The sequence below is a fragment of the Odocoileus virginianus genome, chromosome 9 (assembly GCF_023699985.2).
Source record: "Odocoileus virginianus isolate 20LAN1187 ecotype Illinois chromosome 9, Ovbor_1.2, whole genome shotgun sequence".
In the NCBI taxonomy this organism is placed as follows: Eukaryota; Metazoa; Chordata; class Mammalia; order Artiodactyla; family Cervidae; genus Odocoileus; species Odocoileus virginianus.
The window spans coordinates 46411688-46432342 of NC_069682.1; the positions used below are offsets into that span (position 1 = coordinate 46411688).

Consider the following 20655-nt stretch of genomic DNA (forward strand, 5'->3'; position numbering starts at 1 on the left):
CTTGCCAGGCAGAGTAATCTGGTTGTTGATTTTTCCCTTTCAGTACTTTAAATATACCCTGCCATTCCCTTCTGGCGTGCAGAGTTTCTGCTGAAAAATCAGCTGTTAAAAGTGTGGGTTTCCCTTCTATGTTACTTATTGCTTTTCTCTTGCTGTGTTTAATAGTCTTTCTTTGTGTTTACTCTTTGTTAGTTTGATTAGCAAGTGTCGTGGCATGTTTCTCTTTGGGTTTACCCTATACGGGGCTCTTTGTACCTCTTGGAATTGATTGACTATTTCCTTTTCATGCTGGGGAAATTTTCAACTATAATCTCTTCAAAAATTTTTTTTCATACTCTTTCTTTTTCTCTTCTTCTTCTGGGACCCCTATATTTCAGATATTGGTATGTTTAATATTGTTCTAGAGGTCTTTGAGTCTATCCTCTGTTCTTTTCATTATTTTTATTTTATCCTGTTCTTCAGCAGCTGTTTCCACCACTTTATCTTCCAGCTCACTGATTTGTTCTTCTGGTTGAGAAATTCTATTGATTTCTTCTAGAGTATTTTTAAATTCAGTAATTGTGCTGGTGGTCTCTGTATGTTTATTCTTTCATTCTTCTAGGTCTTTTTAATTGATTCTTGCATTTTCTACATTTTATTATCAAGGTTTTGGATTATCCTTACTATCATTATTCTGAATTTCTTTTCAGGTACTTGCCTAGTTCTTCTTTATTTATTTGGACTTGGGTGTTTCTAGTTTGTGCCTTCATTTGTGCAGTATTTCTCTGCCTTTTCATTACTTTTTTTTTTTTTTAACTTACTGTGCTTGAGGTCTCCTTTTTCCAGGCTTCAAGGTTGAATTCTTTCTTTCTTTTGGTTTCTGTCCTTGTAAGTTTGGTTCAATGGTTTGTGTAAGGTTCCTGGAGGGTGCAACATTTTCTTGCTTTCTGGTGGGAGGAGGTGAGGTGTTTTTGTTTTTTTGTTTTTCCCCTCTGATTGCCATGGCCGAGTGAGGTGGTAATCCTATTGCTCATGATTGTGTTTTTATTTCTGTCTTGCTTGGTGTTTGATGAGGCATCCTGCACAGGGTGCTACTGGTAGTTGGGTGATGCCAGGTCTTGTATACAAGTGATTGCCTTTGTGGGAGTTCTCACTATTTGATATTCCATAGGGTTAGGAGTGGTCTGGTAGTCTAGGATCTTGGAGTCTGCACTCCTAGTCCAAAGGCTCAGGGCTTGATCTCTGGCCAGAAAAGGAGATTCCACAGGTGGTTTATTATGGTATTAAATGGAATTAAAACAAATACCCCCAAATGAGAACAAAAGACAAACTGCAAACAATTGGCAATTACAAAATCAGGCAAATAACAATTAAAATAATTTAATATACTCACATACATATACACCCATAAGCAAAATCAAAACAGCCCAACAAAAATAAAGTACAATAGATTGACCTGGTGTATAAAGGAAACCAAACTTTATATCTACCAATTAAGAACAAAACTAACTAGAGCATAAATTGGAAAACAAAAATAAACCAAGGTACCAACTGGGAAATAAATAAAGCAATGAAAACAAAACTAACAAATATGGTGAGAAAAAGAAAGGAAAGAAAGAAAAAAATAAGAAAGAATAGAAATGCAAAGATAAATAGAGGTCAATAAAGAAGATTTATGTATATTAAATACTAACTGCAAGGGGGAAAGAACACTAGGAAAAGTGAACAAAGCAAGAAATGCACAAAAAATAACAATAAGTTTAAAAACTTTAAATTAAAAAAGAGGGGGGAAAAGGGAAAACTCTACAGAAGTGCAAAAGACCAATGTAGGAGCAGAAATTTATAACATAAATATAAATTGTGATTGAAAAAAAACTCACAAGCTTAAATAGATTTCATAGTGCTAATAAAATTGACAACTACAACAGAAGAAGGAGGAGAATGGGAAAAACAAACTTTAAAGGAAAACAAACAAACAAACAAAAAAAATCCAAAAGAAACTGCAGAACAAGTCAAAATATATGAATAATAAATGTTTTTTCTTGAGTTTCTGTTGATGGTGCCCTTTCCCTTGCTGGAAGTCACAGTCTACCTTGCCTCCCTAGGATGGCCTCCAAAACTGCACTGGTTTCTGGACCTGTTGTGGGAGCAGCTCAAACTCTAATCTGGTCCTTTTCCTGTGTGTTCTTATCTCCAATGTCCACAGTTGTCAAAACTAGTGTGTTTTCTTTTGTGGGAGATCTTAATGTCCTTTTATATTTTCCACAGACACAGAGTCTGCCTAGTTGATTGTGTGAATTTAATCTTCAACTTCTACAACTGGTGGAAAGGTTTTGAGTCTTCTTCCTTAGTCACACTGCCCCTGGGTTTCAATTGTGGTTTTATCTCCACCTATGCATGTGAGTCATCCACTGGGATTTGCTGCTGAGACTTCCCTGAAGGAACGCCGCAGTGAGTGCCATGGGTGTAGGTGGTGCAGTTGCTTGGGTCGCAGGGATTCTGGCAGCACCAGGTACTCACGGGAGTTAGCAGCTGCTCTAGCAGCTAGAGCAACAGGAAGTATAGTGCTCTAGAAGGGTATGGCAACCCACTGCAAGATTCTTGCCTAGCGAACCCCACCCCATCCCTCCACCCCCGACAGAGAAGCCTGGCAGGCCACAGTCTACAGGGTTTCAAAGAATTGGACATGACTGAAGTGACTCCGTGTGCATAGATGCAAGGCTTTTTTTGCCTGTGGCAGTTCTGCCCCAGTGAATGTTGAGCATCAAGGTGGTACAACTGCTTGGGTCACAGGGACCCTGGAGGCACCAAATGTGCAGGGACATGGACTGCCTCAGTTGCAGGAGTTAGGGCCCTATCAGAGTCTTTTCTCAAGCCTCTGACAGCTGGTGATCAGAAGGCCTCTTTGGCTAGTCTTTCTCCATTGCTCTGCCCATTCAGGCACTTAGAGGTCTCCCTTTCCTGGGGTCCTTCTCTGTTGTTCAGCACACCAGGCACTTAAATAGGCACCCTGGGTGGGTGTTAATCTGTTGTTACATACCTCAGGCATTTGATGGGCCACCCTCTCTTTTGTTCAGCTGCTGGTGCTGCTGTATGGGGAGAGAGAGGCTACGGTGATGGCTCCACCCCTTCACATGACTCAGCAGTATCGTCTTGCTTCCATGGCTGCCTGGCTTTCTTCCACAGGCATTTCCCACCAAAATGTTCACCCTCATGTCCCCTTGGTCCATCCCCTAGTAGTCAACAGCAGCCCTTGCCCTGAGATTGCTCTACAATCCCTATACTCCAGCTCCCAGTTGTTGCACCTTCTAGGGGACCTGCGTCTCCGTTTGGGGGTATGTATGGCTGTGGCAAGGATTATCTGATTCTCATTCAGTTTAGACTGTCACAGATCAGCTGCTTCACTCAGTATCAAATGTTTCTCCTTTGACCCAGACAATTGCCCCGATGTGAGGATTGGACCCTTGCTTCAGTTCCTCCACCCACTGAGGGCAAGGTGTAGTTAGTAGGCAGTCCTACCAACCCTCCTGTTTTTTCCCGCTAGTTCCTGCATCCTACCAAGTTATTCATGGTTCTATATATTCTTTTCAATTGGGCAGGCACTCCTGCCCACTCTCAGCTGGTGTTCTGCAAGCACGTCTGTGTCTGAAGGTGTATTCCTGATGTATCCTTGGAGAGAGAGGTAACTCCACACCCACCTACTTTTCTGCCATCTCGTTCTATCCATTTGCTTTTTTATTTACCCTTTTTCTTTAAGATGACTTGAATGTCAACTTTCCCCTGATTTTATCTCTTTGTTATTAATTGGACTTGTAGGTGAAATCTCTTGAAAACTCCATATGCTAAAGTGTCACATTCCCTGATTTCAAAACTTACCACAAAGCTACAGTAATGAAAACAGTGTGTGAGTGGCATAAAGATAGATATACAGATTAGTGGAAGAGAAATTAGAGCTCAGGAATAAGCTGTTACATTTATGGTCAAATATTTCTGACAAGGGTGTCAAAACAAATTTTAAAACAATAGTCTTTTCAACAAATGGTTTGGCTGCAATACACTATATACTGAAAGCCACAGAACTGTATACTGTAAGTAGGTGAATTTTGCATGTAATCATATGTCAATAGAGTTGTTTAAATTTTCTTTTAAAAATCCATCTGCTGTAAACCCACTTTATCAAAAGAATATTATATTTGGGATCAGGCATCTTATATGAATTGACAATTAATTTGGAAATAGCACTTCAGAACTAGTTAGGAAACAATATAAAGGACACTGAATAGCAGATCTGAGCTGTATATTTGGAAAAACAAGCACCTATATACATCTTCATAGATGAAATTTTGCTCATGCATCAACTAAAAGACTCATCATATATGTCTGAAATGAGGCCAGAGAATGCAGTTACAAGAAAAATAGACAAGAAAATGTCAGTGAATTTGAGGCACCATGTTCCTCATCTAAGGGAGAAAACATAAAAATAAAACCTTGAAATTGCATATTAGGCTGTTATTGTGCCAGTGGTAATGTATATAGAGGATCAAAAATTTAGTTCAGTCACTCAGTCGTGCCTGACTCTTTGCGACCCCATGAACCACAGCATGCCAGGCCTCCCTGTCCGTCACCAACTTCTGGAGCCCACCCAAACCCATGTCCATTGAATCGGTGATGCCATCCAACCATCTCATCCTCTGTCCTATTCTTCTCCTGCCCTCAATCTTTCCCAGCGCTGGGGTCTTTTCAAATGAGTCAGCTCTTCACATCAGGTGGCCAAAATATTGAAGTTTCAGCTTCAAAATCAGTCCTACCAATGAACACTCAGGACTGATCTACTTTAGGATGGATTGGTTGGATCTCCTTGCAGTTCAAGGGATTCTCAAGAGTCTTCTCCAACACCATAGTTCAAAAGCATCAATTCTTCTGTGCTCAATCTTCTTTATAGTCCAACTCTCACATCCATACATGACTATTGAAAAAACCATAGACTTGACTAGATGGACCTTTGTTGGCAAAGTAATCTCTCTGCTTTTTAGTATGTTGTCAAGGTTGGTCATAACTTTCCTTCTGAGGAGTAAGCATCTTTTAATTTCATGCTGCAGTCACCATCTACAGTGATTTTGGAGCCCAGAAAGATAAAGTTGGCCACTGTTTCCACTGTTTCCCCATCTGTTTTCCATGAAGTGATGGGACCAGATGCCATGATCATAGTTTTCTGAATGTTGAGCCTTAAGCCAACTTTTTCACTCACCTCTTTCACTTTCATCAAGAGGTTCTTTAGTTCTTCTTCACTTTCTGCCATAAGGGTGGTGCAATCTGCATATCTGAGGTTATTGATATTTCTCCCAGCAAATTTGATTCCATTGTGCTTCCTCCAACCCAGTGTTTTTCATGATGTACTCTGCATATAAATTAAATAAGCAGGGTGGCAATATACAGCCTTGATGTACTCCTTTTCCTATTTGGAACCAGTTTGTTGTTCCATGTCCAGTTCTAACTGTTGCTTCCTGACCTGCACACAGGTTTCTCAAGAGGCAGGCCAGGTGGTCTGGTATTCCCATCTCTTTCAAAATTTCCCACAGTTTATAGTGATCCACAGTAAAAGGCTTTGGCATAGTCAATAAAGCAGAAATAGATGTTTTTCTGGACCTCTCTTGCTTTTTTGATGATCCAGCAGATGTTGGCAATTTGATCTCTGGTTCCTCTGCCTTTTCTAAAACCAACTTGAATATCTGGATGTTCATGGTTCACATATTGCTGAAGCCGGCTTGGAGAATTTTGAGCATTACTTTACTAGCATGTGAGATGATAAAATTTTGCGGTAGTTTGAGCATTTTTGGCATTGCCTTTCTTTGGGATTGGAATGAAAACTGACATTTTCCAGTCCTGTGGCCACTGCTGAGTTTTCCAAATTTGCTGGCTTATTGAGTGTAGCACTTTCACAGCATCATCTTTTAGGATTTGAAATAGCTCAACTGGAATTCCATCACCTGGAAGTGGTCAAACAGGAGATGGCAAGAGTGAACATCAACATTCTAGGAATCAGCGAACTGAGATGTACTGGAATGGGTGAATTTAACTCAGATGACCATTATATCTACTACTGTGCACAGGAATCCCTTAGAAGAAATGGAATAGCCAACATAGTCAAAAAAGAGTCCAAAGTGCAGTACTTGGATGCCATCTCAAAAACAACAGGATGATCTCTGTTCGTTTTCAAGGCAAACCATTCAATATCATAGTAATCCAAGTCTATGCCCCAACCAGGAGTGCTGAAGAAGCTCAAGTTGAACAGTTCTATGAAGACCCACAAGGCCTTCATAGAACTAACACCCAAAAAAGTTGTCCTTTTCATTATAGGGGACTTGAATGCAAAAGCAGGAAGTCAAGAAACACCTGGAGTAACAGGAAAATTTGGCCTTGGAGTACAGAATGAAGCAGAGCAAAGGCTAATAGAGTTCTGCCAAGAGAATGCACTGGTCATAGCAAACACCCTCTTCCAACAACACAAGAGAAGACTGCTACACATGGACATCACCAGATGGTCAACACCAAAATAAGATTGATTATATTCTTTACAGCCAAAGATGGAGAAGCTCTATACAGTCAGCAAAAACAAGACCGGGAGCTGACTGTGGCTCAGATCATGAGCTCCTTATTGCCAAATTCAGAATGAAATTGAAGAAAGTGAAGAAAACCACTAGACCATTCAGGCATGACCTAAACCAAATCCATTATGACTATATAGTGGAAGTGAGAAAAGGATTTAAGGGACCAGATCTGATAGATGATCAACAGACATATGTAACTTGCAGTAGTAATAAGAAACACTAATGGATCTCCAAATTAAAAAGAATAGAATTGTTTCTAATGCAGGTTTAATGGATACTGACATTTCTGATGAACAGAAATAATTCTTAGACTATTAGAATTTCACCAGATAATTATATAGATCTATTAATTCTTTAGATGCCTGTGTGATACTATCTGAAGAACTAACTCAGAGAAAATAATTTTATCAACATATTAATATTTACACCAATTAATCCATGTTCATGTTTTAGTTATTCTTTTGGAGAGGATATTGGGAGAGGAAATGATGGGTAACTATAGAACCAGCCAGCACCTCATGGGGCATTTCCAAGTAACTTGTTCCATAATCACTTGAATTAGATTTTGGGGAGAACGATCTGTGAACAAACCAGTTAGTCTATTAGAAAGTCATTAAGATTTACCTCCTTCTATAATCTAGATGCTCTATGGAGCCACCATCACTTTCTTCCTCACATCATCAACTTATGCAAAGAGAAACACAAAAGAATATTTTCGGAGACCCCACGGTTAAAGCCCATTGGTTTTACCTTGAATATGATTGCTGTAAACCTCCGGAGATCTTATCAGTCTTCAAGGAACATAAGTCCTTCTGAAGATTTTACCAAACTTTATTATTCTAGGTTATTTACTAGAAATACTCTGGTTTTGCTCTTTGGACAAGTTGGTAAATCTCAGAAAACATCATGTGACTCCAGTTAACTAGTCTGTTTAACACTTTGATTACACAACTCCATGCAAAGGGAGGTATTGCTTCATCTTTGGAATTGTTCCCCTTTCTGTTGCCTCAGGGATTTAATCTGCTTGTAACATCCATCAAAGAACTCTACTGTTCTAAAACAGTAGACAAAAGAACTTAGATTTGGGAAAAAAAATTCACTTAGATTCTAATTTAATTAAATAAACATTATTGTGTATCCCCTGTATGCCTGAGTAATCTGCTAGGTTCTTGAGATTTAAAAGTGATCTATTTAAATCTCAAGAACCTAGATAACCCTTCATGTATTTTAAAATGTCCATCAAATCAGATATTATTTTCTTCAACATTTTCATTATTTAGAAACAAACGAATTCAGAGAGATTGACTATCTTTTAAAAAATTCTCTATCAAGGGATTTTACTATTTATCATTAGAAAATAATTGTCCAAAGTAAGAAAGAGTAGAAGAAATAAAAACTAGCCAATCAGAGATCCAGATGTTTTGCATGGTAAAACATGAAACCAGAATCTATTCCCAGTTCTACTACTAGTCATTCCAGTTAGCTTTTATAGGTTCACTTTCTCTTCTAAAAAACGGGTACAATAAAGCTTGTCTCTCTATATCCTTTACAATGGTGTTGAAGGAAAATTATCATGGCCTACAGATTATCAAAGCTATTTCACATCTTAGATCAAAGGTGGCATATGTATTTTTAATTTATTTATTTATTTTAATTGGAGGCTAATTACTTTGCAATATTGTAGTGGATTTTGCCATACATTCACATGAATCAGCCATGGGTGTACATGTGTCCCCCACCCTGAACCCCCTTTCCACCTCCCTCCCCATCTCATCCCTCAGGGTCATCCCAGTGCACCAGCCCTGAGCATCCTATCTCATGCATCAAGCCTGGACTGGTGATCTATTTCACATATGGTAATATACATGTTTCAGTGCTATTCTCTGAAATCATCCCACCCTTACCTTCTCCCACAGAGTCCAAAAGTCTGTTCTTTACATCTGTGTCTCTTTTGCTGTCTCGCATATAGGGTCATCATTACCATCTTTCTAAATTCCATATATATGCGTTAATATACTGTATTGGTGTTTCCCTTTCTGACTTACGTCACTCTGTATAATAGGCTCCACTTTCATCCACCTCATTAGAACTGATTCAAATGCATTATTTTTAACAGCTGTGTGATATTCCATTGTGTACAAGTACCACAGCATTCTTATCGATTAGTCTGCCGATGGACATCTTCGTTGCTTCCATGTCCTGGCTATTATAAATAGTGCTGCAATGAACATCAGGGTACACATGTCTCTTTCAATTATTGTTTCCTCGATGTGTATGCCCAGCAGTGGGGTTGCTGGGTCATATAGCAGTTCTATTCCCAGTTTTTTAAGGAATCTCCACACTGTTCACCATAGTGGCTGTACTAGTTTGCATTCCCACCAACAGTGTAAGAGGGTTCCCTTTTCTCCACACCCTCTCCAGCATTTATTGCTTGTAGACTTTTTAATAGCAGCCATTCTGACTGGTGTGAAATGGTACCTCATTGTGGTTTTACTTTGCATTTCTCTGATAATGAGTGATGTTGAGCATCTTTTCATGTATTTGTTAGCCATCGGTATGCCTTCTTTGGAGAAATATATGTTTAGTTATTTGGCCCATTTTTTGGTTGGGTCACTTATTTTTCTGGAATTGAGCTGTAGGAGCTGCTTGTATATTTTTCAGATTATTTCTCTGTCAGTTGGTTCATTTGCTATTATTTTCTCCCATTCTGAAGGCGGTCTTTTCACCTTGCTGATGGTTTCCTTCATTGTGCAAAAACTCTTAAGTTTAATTATGTTCCATTTGTTTATTTTTGCTTTTATTTCCATTACTCTGGGAGGTGGGTCATAGAGGATCCTGCTGTGATTTATGTCAGAGAGTGCTTTGCCTATGTTTTCCTCTATGAGTTTTATAGTTTCTGGTCTTACATTTAGATTTTTAATCCATTTTGAGTTTATTTTTGTGTATGGTGTTAGAAAGTGTGACATATATTTTAAAGAAAAAATGTTAGCTGTTATTTCATCATATTTAGAGAGCACACAATTGCATTATTTTCTATCTAAAATGTTTTAGTGTATAGGATATAGTATACAATGTCTTGTTCTCTCCAAAGAGTAAACAAGCAATTATTTGAATGTTATTGAAAGATTTTTCAGGAGGATGAAATAAATAAAGTGTGTTGTAATGATTCAGTATTTTATTCTTAATAGCGACATAATTCTTGCAGTCTACTTTCAAAAGGAAAATAGGTAGGGGGAAGAGGGGGAAGCAGTACTACCCACATGTGTGGACAAACCATCTAGATGTGATTTGACTATGATAATATCTGATAATAAAATCCTCTAGCCACCATGCACAGATGCAGGTGCCCTGATATATAGTCCATGTGGTTCTAGACCTAAAGTTACTAGGAAAGGCCTAATGATATTTGGTTCTTCAATCAAGTGTTTCCAAGTAAAGTGTCCTTAGATCCAGAAGGGAAAAGTCCATGCACACATTTTTTTGAAAAACTTTTGTTCTGTCAAAAGTTGGTTTTTACTGTACCTGAGGTCATCAATTAGGCTGCTAATTGATGTGTACCTTGAGTGTGTCCTCTTATTCACTCATATTTGGCCATAATAGAAAAGGAAGCAAGCATCTGCTATTTTTTCTAGGCTAGATCAGTTCTGTCCTCTGCCAAATGTCTTCATCATCCTTCATAGAGTGTGATGGGATCTTCTTCCTTATTAGTAGTAGTAATATCTTTCTGCTGTAGGGTGGCATGACAAACATCCTTTAACTTCTACTATAAACCTATAAGGCAGGTTAGACAATTAATTGACCTCACTCTTTATGGCTATTGAAATAAAATTCAGACAGATTACCTGGCATATTCAAGGTCACTCCATAATGCAGTGATAAAACACAATGTTCTTATCAGTGTGTATCAATCACCGGTTCCCAAACCAACATCACATGGAAACTTGCTATATTTTCCCCACAGATACCTACAGCTTATTCCCATCAGCCTGCAAATATTACCTTACCTGGCAAAAGGGATTTTGCAAATGTGATTAAGTTAATGATATTGTGCTAGTTATATCTGAGTTGTCCTAATGTAATCACAAGAGTCCAAACAAGAGGGAGGCAGAAAGGTCAAGGTGCAGGGAGATATAACAACAGCAGCAAAGGTCAGAGTGTGCTCTAGAAGGTGGAAAAATCAAGGAAATAGATTCTTCCCAGGAACTAGGGAGAAAGAATATAGTCCTGCTGACCTCTTTTTGGATTTCTCAGCTCCATAATGATAAGATAATGTATTTATGTTGCTGTAAATCACTGCATTTGTGGCAATTTCTTATAGAAGCAGTAGGAAATTAATACTGAGGGTGGGATGCCATATCCTATGCTTTAAAAACCTTAAAGGTAATTCTGATGGTAAACTTTGAGTAACACTGTTCAAACCATTTGGTAAAAGTTTAAACATACTAATAAAATTCATAACCAATTAGGAAGAATTTCTCAATAGAATTAATGCATAGAAAAAAGTGTAAAGAGAATGGGGCTAAGGCCAGTGGGAAGAAACTGAGAACCCATTTAGCAAATAGAGACTAAACAGATGAAGAAACTCTATATGTGTGAAGACTAAAGAAAAGCTTATCCATGTCAATGCAGGAGTGAGATGCTTGAGAAATGAACTGAGGGAGGATGACTGTGTACTTAGTCATTTTATAATTTGAAAAATAAATAAATAAATCAAACTCATGGCCTCTAAGTCGTCCATCAGTCAAATCACAATTTTTACTTAACTTAGAATCCATGAAGAGATCTGAAGACAAAGATTTAAAAAAAAAACAAAACTTTATTTTTACTAAATTCTAATTGAAGTATAGCATTTCCTTCCATTGCGAATGTAACTAATAAACCACATAGTAATTGTTACTTAGTCATCAATAGAAACCACATATACTTTTCTCTTACAATTGTTGCAGATGTCTATAATGTCATTTATACTCTTTACTACTGTAAAGTTATGACAGAGATGAGCTGCACTACTGAATCCTTGTTAAACAATGTGGTCAATGTGGTGAAACAGAAACATGTATTATTTTATCACAAATTTATCTTTTTATATTTAAAAGATAACTGTCTTCCAAAAACCTGTTTTTAAAAATTATATATATGCCTATATATTACTTTTGCATATATATATATTATATTTAAAATCTTATTCTGTGAAAGGTTTCATAGGATACTTCAGACCATCCAAAGGATTAATGGCAGTAATTAATTAATTATTATGAGACATAATGTGTGTGATATAAATAAGACAAGTATCATTGTAGCATATTTATAAGTAATGAAAAATAAACTAAAATCTTGTTTAATACCACATAAATCAGACTAAATGTATAAGGCCAGGGCCCTTTACTTTTTTTTCTCAGGTGTCCATCTGAGCATCTCCAATACTTTCAGATGCCAAATTGGTGTGATTTCCACCTAATCACAGAGCTTTAAAGCCCCACCTTACTTTTGAATTATACTGATTGATGTATCTCAAAAACTTGAGGGAGATAGTCTAAATACCCTGAGAACTAAGCTATGCCAAATTTCTGTTTTCCCTCAATTGTACTGTCTTCCAAATCAGTTAGTTAATGGTTGACATGCCTCCCATAGAATGACCTCTACTCTCTGCTAAGGACCTGGGAAAGAGTGAAAAAGCAAAACCTGACATAGACAATAAGGCTGCTGAAAATATGGCTTTGAAATAAGGTCTGGTTCACTGAACAGCTTCCTAGAGTGTATTTTGTTCATACCTACTATATGACTTAAAGGGACTTTGAAATTCACTTTCAAAACTGCAACTGTTTGAATGTGGTGCATCAAGATATTCTATGATATGAGGATACATGGATATCTTAGCCTCATGGATACTCAATGCTAGATGGACCATGAATATTTGGGAATTCGGGGTTAATTCAAATGATCCTCCAAAATGTTATTTGTTCATCCAGAGTTTATCCAAATGATTTGAATAGTTTCACCACCCAAAATCAGCTGACACTTAAGTGAGAATTAATTTTCCTGTGAGATTTCTCTTTCTCCTTTCTACCAGAAATATTCCATGTACTTTCTCAAGGTTATGCAGCTGACAGGTCCCAAAAGGTCTGGGAAGTAAAAACAAACAAAAAAGTAAATAGCAATTAATTCAATGGGAAACTTAGGTACAGAGAATTAACTTCCTAAGTAAATACTGCAGGTCTTTACACATTGCACTCTGTTAGCATCTGAAATGGATACTATAGACAGTAAAAAACCTGCCTGCAGTGTAGGAGACCCAGGTTTGACCTCTGAATTGGGAAGATCCCTAGAGAAGGGAATTGTTACCCACTCCAGCATTCTTGTCTGGGGAATTCCATGGACAGAAGAGCCTGGAGAGCTACAGTCCATGGGGTCGGAAAGAGTAGGACACGACTGAGTGACTTCACTCACTCACTCATCTTGAATTAAGAGAATGGACAAGATTTTTCAAGGACCATTCCTGTAAATGTATCCTGATATATTGTGTATTATGCTGTGACAAGAACAAATGAGATCACCAATAAGGCTTGCTTATAGAAACTTCCATGTTCAAAGAGGTACTCTACTGAAAAAAAAAATCAAGACATATTATGGGTATCCCAGTTAGCAATGGCTGGAGGAAATTCTGCACCAAGAAAGAGGCATAGTGGCCCCCAAATAATTCCTCAGTCCCACCTACCAACTCCTGAACGTCTACATAACTTTTGATTTTAAAATGAGTTATATACCATCCTTTAATAAAGTTTAATGTAATTCACTGATAGAGTTTAAAATGACACTGGATATGATGTTGTATAGTTTCCCAGATGTCCATGAGGTTTCTCACACTTTGTAGCCAACTTGCTTTTCTATGGGAGCATGTGGCTGATTCTGGCCAATTAACTGTAAGAGGAAGAAACATGTCTCACTTTCAGGTCAAAATATAGAACATGAGGAGCAATTTCTTCATGTGTCTCTTAAACAAGGCTTTGCTTCACATGTGGCCCATGAGTTGAGAAGATAGCATCATGAGAAGGATGCTGATTGCATCTCCAGATTGCCAGACCTGCACTGTTCTTGGCATGAACAATAAATAGAATTTGAAGAGGGAATGCATTGTCAATCTGCCTTGACTGATAGTGATGATAATTCTTAAAATACCAATTGAGATAAAAATATTTCTACTGTACTTTCAATTGTCATTATAGACATCTTTAAAAGTAATAGTGTCACTGTGTTTTGGCTAAGGACAAGGGGCTGCAGTTTTATCCCTATTGATTCATGATAATATGAAATCATCTGTCATTTATAGTTCTACATACTAATTACATTTACAACAGAGATATTCTTTAAAATTATGAACATCATATAATGTATTTAAATATTATTTTAAAATGAGTCCATATAAAAACATGTTGTGAACGTTGCTGTTTAGTCACTAAATCGTGTCCAACTTTTTGAGACCTCATGGACAGTAGTGCACCAGGCTCCTGTGTTCTCCACTATCTCCCAGAATTTGCTCAAATTCATGGCCATTAAGTCATTGATGCTATCTAATCAGCATCCTCTGCCACCCTCTTCTCCTTTTGACTTCAATCTTTCCCAACAGGGTCTTCTCTAATGAGTTGGCTCTTCTCATTAGGTGACCAAAATATTAGAGCTTTAACTTCAGCATCAGTCCTTCCAATGAATATTCAGTGTTGATTTCCTTTAGGGTTGATGGTTTGATCTCCTTGCAGTCCAATATACTGTCTAGGTTTTTCACAGTTTTCTTTCCAAGGAGCAAGCATGTTTTAACTTCAAGGCTGCAGTTACCATCACAGTAATTTTGGAGCTCAAGAAAATAAAATCTGTTTCCACTTTCCCCCCTTCTATTTGCCATGAAGTGATGGAACTGGATCCCATGATCTTGGTTTTTGAAATGTTGAGTTTCAGGCCAGCTTTTTCATGCTCCTCTTTCACCTTCATCAAGAGGGTCCTTAGCCCCTCTTCACTTTATGCCATAGAGTGGTACAATCTACATATCTGAGGTTGTTGATATTTCTCCTGGCAAGCTTGATTCATCCAACCTGACATTTGGCATAATATACTCTGCATATAAATTAAATAAGCAGGGTGACAGTGCTGCCATATTCCTTTTCCAATTTTGAATCAGCCAATTATTCCATGTCCGGTTCTAACTGGAGAAGGAAATGGCAACCCACTCCATTGTTCTTGCCTGGAGAATCCCAGGGACGGGGAAACCTGGTGGGCTGCTGTCTATGGGGTCACACAGAGTTGGACATGACTGAAGCGACTTAGTAGCAGCAGCAGCAGCAGTCTGTTCTATCTGTTGCTTCTTGACCTGCATATAGGTTTCTCAAGAGACAATAAGGTGGTCTGGTACTCCCATCTCTTTAAGAATTTTCCACAGTTTGCTGTGATCTACACAGTCAATGACTTTAGCATAAGCAATGATGCAGAAGTAAATGTTTTTGTGGAATTCCCTTGCTTTCTCCATGATCCAACCCATATCAGAAATTTGATCTCTTGTTCCTCTGCCTTTTCTAAACCCAGATTGTACATCTGGAAGTTCTGAGTTCATATACTATTGAAATCTAGCACGAAGAAAATTGAATATAACCTCACTATCATGTGAAATGAGTGCTATTAAACAGTAGTTTGAACATTATTTGGCATCACCCTTCTTTGGGATTGGAATGAAAAATGACCCTTTCCAGTCCTGTGGCCACTGCTGAGTTTTCCAAATTTGCTAGCATGTTAAATGCAGCACTTTAACAACATCATCTTTTAGGATTTTAAATAGCTCGGCTGAAATTCTGTCACCTCCACTAGCTTCACTCATAGTAATGCTTCATAAGGACCACTTGACTTCACATTCCAGGATGTCTGGCTCCATGCGAATGACCACACATTTGCAGTTATCCAGGCCATTAAGCTCCTTTTTTTGCATACTTCTTCTGTGTATTCTTATCACCTCTTCTTAATCTCTTATGCTTCTGTTAGGTCCTTACACATTTCACATACACACACACAGAAAAATAGATTCCTAAGCTTACCTAGTATTAAGGAAATGGTGATGTTATTTTGAAATTCCAGCATTTTTCCTATGTACATGTTGCATTAACCCAGTTAGCCACAGAATCAGTGTGTCTGTTCACAGAGAAACATTAGTTTAGGATCTCATCATTATAATAAAAAATTGTACAGAATTTATTACAGAATTAAAGAAGTTTAGTTTTTTGGCTATAGTGGAAAAATTATTTAAGTTCTGTAAGTCTCAGTTTTCTGGAATATATTATATTCAGGCAATTGTGAAACTCTAAGATTCTGGTTGAATATAATTAGCACACACAGAGTTTCATAGAATAACCAAAGTATTCCCCACTACCATCATTTTATCTCTGTAACTCTTACAATTCCTTGAAGTGAAGATGTTTATCCTCATTTTATATCAGATAAAATAAAGCTTGCAGAACAAGAAAAAGATGAAAGTAGAACTCAAACCTAAATTTAAGTTCTTTATTTATACTATGGACTAAAGTGGTTCCCTACTGAGTGGTCAGAGTTTTGGCAGAAAGCTATGGCATCCTCAAATAGAGGTAAGTGAAAGAAGCTTAGTAAATGTTCTATTTGAAGATATATAAATACAATTAAGGGAAACCACAAGGATGATGAAGTGTCCAGGAGCTTGAAAATCAGATTAGGCCTGAGAATCATGACTCCTGAAGGGACAGAAGGAAAAAGCAATCATATGCATGTGTGCTTAGTCTTGTCCAACTCTGTGATCCCATGGACTGTAGGCCCCAGGCTCCTTTGTTCATGGGAGTATCCTGGCAAGAATACTGACACGGGTTGTCATTTCCTCCTCCAGGAGATCTTCCTTACCCAGGAATAGAAACTGCATCTCTCAAGGCTCCTGCATTGCAGACAAATTCTGTATCTGTGAGGCCCCAATGAAGCCCAAAAGCCATCATAAGGATCCAGGAAAAGCCTTTAGTTATAAAGAGAACCATCTTATATCACTTGAAATCTTGAATAAGAGAATGACCACCACCAGCCTATATTCTGTCCTCCCCCTTGAGGACTGCTTGCTTATGGCTTCTAGACCAAACCCAGCTGATATCAAAGGGCAAAGGAGCCTAGTTTAAGCTGTCCATTTCAGGGAAGCCTTCTGGGGTACAGAGTAGGGTGGAGAAGTGGAAAGTTAGTGGATATGAAAAGACAAAAAGGGATTATCTAGCCCATGTACCACCACTTTCATAGACAGAAAAGCCACTTAACCAAATCTGTACTAGGAAGAAATTCATCATATTGAAAGGCAGCCTTGAAGTGCAATTAAAAATAAAATTTGAGGGGAAAGAACAAGATGGCAGATGAGTAGGTGGAGGTGGAGTACATCTCTCTTCACGGATACATCAGGAATGCAACTTCAGACACAGAAGTGCATGCAAAATACCAGCTGAGAGCAGACAGGAGTACCTGACCAGTGGAAAAGAATATATAGAACCATGCAAAACTCGGTAGGATGAAGGAACTAGAGGGAAAAACACGAGTGTTAGTAGGATTGGACCTGCCCTCAGCGGGTAGGGGAATTGAAGCAGGGGTCTGATCCCCACATCGGGGCAAGTGTCTGAGGCAGAGGAGAAACATTTAAGGCTGAGAGTGAAACAGCTGATCTGCAGCAGCCTAAATGGAGTGAGAATCAGACAGTCCTTGCCACAGACATTCGCACCCCCGACAGAGATGCAGGTTCCCTGGAAGGCACAGCGGCTGGGAGCTGGAGTTTAGGGATTGTGGAGCAATCCCAGGGCAAGGACTGCTGCTGACTGCAGAGAGACAGATCCGAGGGAATGTGGGGGAGGAGACTGTGGCGGGAAATGGCTGCGGAGGAAAGCAGGGCAGCCAAGGAAGCAAGGCGATACTGCTGAGTCAACTGTAGGGGGTGGAGCCATCACGATAGTCTCTCCCCACACACCAGCAGCCAAACTATAGAGACGCCGGCCCAGTAAAGGCCTGATGCACTGAACTATGGAGTAGAACCCTACCCAGGGTGCTCCTTTAAGTGACTGACGTGCTGATCTACAGACTAGGGCTCCAACCAGGGGGATCCCTTTATGTGCCTGAAAGGGCAGAGCTACGGAGAAAGACTGGCCGAAGAGGTCTTCTGATCTCCAGCTACAAAAGGCTCAAAAAAAAAAAAAAGAAAGAAAGAAAGAAATACTGTGATAGGGCCGTAACTCCTGCAATGGAGTCAGTCCATGTGCCTGCACACTTTGCACTTCCAGGGTCCCCACAAGCCAAACAGCTGCACCACCTTCACGTTCAACTCTCACTGGGGCAGAACTGCCACAGGTAAAAAAGTATTGCATCTATGCACACAGAGTCAATACAGTCATGTCCGACTCTTTGAAACCCTGTGGACTGTGGCCTGCCAGGCTTCTCTGTCGGGGGGTTTTCCAAGTAAGAATACTGGAGCATATTGGCCAATGCTTGTGGCCATATTCTTCTAGAGCACTGTATTTCCTGCTGCCCTAGCCTCCAATACCCCTGAGTACCTGGTGCTGCCAGAACCCCTGCGACCCAAGCACCTGCACCACCTCCACACCTGACCCTCACAGAGGCAACCCCGAGTCCTCCAGAGCAGCCTCAGGAACAAACCCCAGTGGAAGACCCACATGCAAAGGTGGAAATAAAACCACAATAGAAACCCAGGGGCAGTGGATTTCAAAGAAGACTCAAAACCTTCCCACCAGCTGTACAAGCTGCAGATGAAATCCACATGATCAACTAGGCAGACTCTGTGTCTATGGAATATATAAAAGGACATTGAGAGCTCCCACAAAAGAAAACGCACTAGCTCTGATAGCTGTGGACACTGGAGGCAAGGATGCACAGGTGTAGGATCAGATTAGAATCTGAGCTGCCCCCACAACAGGTCCACAGATCAGCACAGTGTTGGAGGAATCCCAGGGAGGTGAGGTGGACTGTGACTCCCAGAGCAGGAAAGGACTTTGGCAGCAGTGACTCAAGAAAAACTTTTATTTTTCTTATGTTTTGACTTGTTCTGTGGTTTCTTTTGGATATGTGTTTTTTCTTTTTCCTTTATCCCTCTCTCTGTTGTATTTGTCAATTTTATTGGCCTTATGAAATCTAATTAAGCTTTTGAGTTTGTTTGTTTGTTTTCCCCCTCACTGACATTTTTTTTTTTGTTGTTATAAACCTCTGCCTCTACATCAGGCTTTTGTAGTTCTGTGGAGTTTTCCTTATTTTTTCTTTTGTCTTTTTTTTTACCTTTAATTTTTAAACCTATTATTATTTTTTCTACATTTATTCCTTTCTTTGCTTTTCCTAGTGCTCTTTTACCATTGCCATTAATCTTTAATGTATATAAATCTTCTCTACCTACCTCTGTTTAACTTTGCATATCTATTCTTTCTTTCTTTCCTTTCCTCTCAACATATTTGTTAGTTTTATTTTCATTGCTTTATTCCCCAACTGGTACCTTGCTTTGGTTTTGTTTTCCACTTTGTGCTTTAGTTAGTTTTGATCTTAACTCGTATATATAATTTTTTGATTCCTTTGTTCACTAGGTCAAACTACTGTACTTTATTTTAGTTGAACTGTTTTGACTTTGCTTATGGGTGTATATGTGTATATTCAGTCACACTTTTAATTGTTGTTATAAACCTCTGTCTCTATGTTGGGCTTTTGCAGTTCTGTAGAGTTTTCTTATTTTTTTTTCTCTTTTTTAAATTTTAATTTTTAAACCTGTTATATTTTTTCTACATTTATTCCTTTGTTTGTTTTTCCTAGTGCTCTTTTCTATTTGCAGTTAAACTTTAATGTATATAACTCTTCTCTATCTACCTCTATTTAACTGCACATCTATTCTTTATTTATTTTCTTTCTTTCCTTTCCTCTCAATATATTTGTTAGCTTTATTTTAAGTTTTTTATTCCCCAATTGGCACCTTGCTTTAGTTTTGTTTCCCAGTTTATGCTTTAGTTAATTTTGTTCTTAACTGGTAGATATAATTATTGATTTCCTTAGTTTGCCAGGTCAATCTACTGTACTTTATTTTTCTTGGACTGTTTTGATTTTGCTTATGGATGTATATGTATATGTGTATATTCAGACGCAGTTTTTATTATTGTTATAAATCTCTACCCCTATGTTGGGCTTTTGTAGTTTTGTCAAATTTTCTTTTTTCTTTTTTTTTCTTTCTTCTTCATTATTTCTTTTCTTTTTTTTATAATTTAAATTTTTACTCTTTTTAAACCTATTCCATTTTTTTACATTTATTCCTTTGCCTTCCCTACTGTTCTTTTCCCCTTTAATATTTAACGTATATAAATCTTCTTCCTCTACCTCTATTTAACTTTGCATATCTATTCTTTTCTTTTTCTTTCTTTCCTTTCCTCTTGATCTATTTGTTAGCTTTGTTTTCACAGTTTTATTCTCCACTTGGCACTTGGCTTTCATTTTGTTTTCTGGTTTGTGCTTTAGTTAATTTTGTTCTTAACTGGTAAATATAATATTTTATTTCTTTTGTTCACTGGGTCAATCTACTGTACTTTATTTTAATGGGACTGTTTTGACTTTGCTTATGGGTATATATGTATATGTGTATATTCCATTATTAAAACTATTATTTGCCTGATTTTGTAACTGCCATTTTTCTGGGGTTCATCTTTGGTTTCTCATTTTGGAGCATTTGTTTTAATCTCACTTAATACACTTTCACTTTTCAGTTTTATGCATTGGAGAAGGATACGGCAACCCACTCCAGTGTTCTTGCCTGGAGAATCCCAGGGATGGGGTCGCACAGAGTCAGACACGACCAAAGTGATTTAGCAGTAGCAGTAGCAATGCCATAACAAACCACTTGTGGAATCTTCATTCCTGACCAGAGATCAAGCCTTTGGAGTGGGACCACTGACTCCAAGATCCTAGACTACCAGAGAACTAACCGTCAGTCAGTCAGTTCAGTAGCTCAGTCATGTCCGACTCTTTGCAACCCCATGAATTGCAGGACGCCATGCCTCTCTGT

The 20655-nt window shown here is 38.4% G+C and overlaps 1 long non-coding RNA gene across 1 annotated transcript; it reads right to left on the minus strand.

Moving 5' to 3' along the window:
- Positions 1-1343: 1343 nt before the first annotated feature.
- LOC139036684 (uncharacterized) lies at positions 1344-7465 on the minus strand. Its single transcript, XR_011489514.1, has 2 exons — positions 7338-7465; positions 1344-5966 (listed from the first exon to the last, which is right to left on the minus strand). It is a non-coding gene; the product is annotated as an uncharacterized lncRNA (long non-coding RNA).
- Between the last annotated feature and the right edge of the window lie 13190 nt (positions 7466-20655).